Source organism: Pristiophorus japonicus, chromosome 2 (genome assembly GCF_044704955.1).
Source record: "Pristiophorus japonicus isolate sPriJap1 chromosome 2, sPriJap1.hap1, whole genome shotgun sequence".
Lineage (NCBI taxonomy): Eukaryota > Metazoa > Chordata > Chondrichthyes > Pristiophoridae > Pristiophorus > Pristiophorus japonicus.
In genome coordinates, this window is record NC_091978.1 from 69,303,792 (window position 1) to 69,307,016 (window position 3,225).

A 3,225-nucleotide genomic window follows, 5' to 3' on the forward strand; every position below is an offset into this window, starting at 1 on the left:
TACTAAAAGCTCAAAATCAAATAGGCAGGAAGAACTTGCATTCCTGAATACTTTGGGTAAATGTGATTCGCACTCAATGATGTGGAATGGAATAGAACTCTGACCAAAACTATGAGCGAACAGGATTTGGGTATTAGAACTTACTGTCAATGAGGATTAAAGAGATGCTGGCCTGCATTCTCCTCTGATTTACTGCCTCTTTTGGGACTGATTTGGCACAACTGAGTAAACAGAGTAAAGCATGTTCTTAAGGGATTCCGCATCAAATCTGTCACAAAAAATCCTGAACCTGCATTTCCCTCTTAAAAAACCCTTCTGTTTAAGGCCCACCAGAAACTCATTCCTCTGCATTTAAATGGGGTCATGAGGGCAAGGCTAATGCCCCATTCCCCTACATTTCTGACTCAAACCTGCTCCACATAATTACCACCATGATATTAATGACAGTAGGTACTGCCGATAGGTATCCCTGTGGTGGATATCACATTGAGGAGGTCATGTTGTGTGTTGCTATTGAGCTTGGTGCTTCCTTGCCTGCATAGTGATCTTTTTAGTACTTTGGGGGCTGAATCGGGATTTTTTTCTTCTAATTTTACTCAGCTCTGCTCAAAGTATTACTTTGTACTCTCAACATGGATTTCTTAATGGGAATACCTTAATGTTGATGTTATGAAAATGAGAAGGATAAAGAGATGGAAGGGGTTAAGTTGGAGTCATGAATCACCAAAGGTATCTCTTCCCTACATGTAGACACTCATTCACCAGGGTCTACAGACCAAGAAGATCTTACTTCGTAACATCATAACATTAGAAGGGTGCACAAGAAGAAGAAGTGGAACATGAGAGGAGCAGCTAGCTGTCAACACAGGAGAGCACAACTGATAGTCCAGAACTTTCAACAATTCAAAGTTTACTTGTTGAAGTCACATCACACCTATTTGTTCTTCCCCACTCCTTCACAAAGTCCGTCACTTTCCAAGACTTCGGACAATCTCCTGCATAAGACAGAAGTTGTAGAATTCACAGAAATGAACACATTTCTTTAGATTATAAAAAAAACATTCACCATTAAAATCAAATTGGTTTATCTACAATTACCTCTTAGCACCATTACTACCCTTTGTGCCAGCTAACTTATTCTCGTTCCTAACCTACTACTCCTACAAAGTGCTCTCTAAGTGAGATAAGAAAAAGAAAGCCTTGTATTTAAGTACTTGTTTTCACGACCTCAGGATATCCCAAAGCATTTTACAGCCAATAAAATACGTTTGAATTATAGTCACTGTTGTAATGCAGGAAATGCAGCAGCCAAATTGCACACAGCAAGGTTCCACAAACAGCAATGTGATAATGACTAGATCATCTGTTTTTAGGTGTTGGTTGCAGGATAAATATTGGCCAAGACACCAGGGGGAGCTCCCCTCCTCTTCTTTGAACTAATGCCATGGGATCTTTCACATCCACCTGAGAGGGCAGACGGGCCCTCGATTTAATGTCTCATCTGAAAATGTAGTGCTACCTCAGCACTGTACTGGAGTATCAACCTAGATTATGTGCTCAGGTCCCTGAAATGGGACTTGAACCCACAACCTTCAGACTTGGTGGCAAGACTGCTACCACTGAGCCATGTCTGACACGATGACTGAGATGGTTTCCCTGGGATCTTAGAGACCTCAGGTGACTCTCATCTCAGGTGGTTGCAGTAGCAAGGAGTGCTGGGCCCACATCTGAAGCTCCTGGATGTAAAGCTGTTGGAGAGGGTATTAAGAAAGCAGGTTCATTTCCAGTCAGTGACATCTGTGTCCTTGTAGCCCAATGGTGCTGGACAGAATTTCTGAGATACTACTGGTCGGTGTCATCACAAACCAATAGTCCCAATCAGGTCTTGGAAGCCCTGGAAAAGTTTCTTATTCAAAGCATCAATTACAGCAATTCTGGCTGCCACTCCAGAGCCACCAATATCCTTAGAAGCTGTTGCTGGCGTTTTGATGCTGCAGCAATCTGTTTGGCTATCGCAATGATGAGGATCTTCTGCAGGTTGTGAGAAACTTCCTGCAATGTGTTGCAGATGTGGGTAATAAATTCCCTTCACTTATTCATATTCTCAAATCTTTGAAGGTAGCAGGACAAGTTGAGAAGCCAATTAAGAAAGCATATGGGATACTTGGCTTTATAAATAGGGGTGTTGAATACAAAAATGAGGAAGTCATGCTAACTGTTATGTATGTAACTATGTAATACTTGCCACCAGAGGGCGCAACTGTTGGAGTCCTAATGGTCACCTGCACACACGTGCAGGGCCAGTATAAAAGGTTGACTGCCATGTTGTTTAGGCATTCTGGAGTTGTAATACAGAAGACTAAGGTCACACTAACTTTAGCTCACAGTACTCAGCCTCATGGAGTTCTTGTATACCTAACAATTGGTGACGAGTAACAGAATACGAACCTTCACGCAACCATAGCTGTTGTTGGAATATTAGAGAGATTCGTAGAGGGTGATGATTGGGAAGCCTTTGTCGAGCATCTCGACCAGTACTTCATGGCCAACGAGCTGGAAGGAGACACTAACGCGGCCAAGCGCAGGGCAGTTCTCCTCACTGTCTGTGGGCCTAAAACATACAACCTCATCAAGAATTTGTCACACTGACAAAACCAACGGAGAAGGAATATACAGAGTTATGCCGCTGGTTCGGGACCACCTCAAGCCAAAGGAAAGTATACTCATGGCCAGGTATCGTTTTTACACGCACCATCGCCATGGGGGCCAGGACGTGGCGGATTATGTCGCCGGCCTGAGAAGCCTCGTGGGAACTTGCGATGTTGGAGCTACATTGGGGCAAATGCTGTGGGACTTTTTCATGCTGGGCATCAGTCATGAGGCTGCCGAAACCCTAGACCTGAGCAGGGCCATCGCGATCGCCCCACATGCATGCCCACGGACGATAACACCAAACAGATATCTTCTCAACATCGAAGCTCACCGGCAAGTACTGTGCATAAAATGACGTCGCTAGCAGACCGAACTGCATATGGCAGGGCCTATACATCTGTGGCTGCAAGATCTGTGATGACTCAGAGTCCGCCATCGGGAGTGAATGTGAATCCATTAGCACCTTGTTGGTGCTGCGGGGGTAATCATCGGGCCCATCAATGTCGGTTCAAGCAGTACGTGTGCAAAGGCTGCGCAAAAATGGGGTACCTCCAGCGAATGTGCAAACATGCT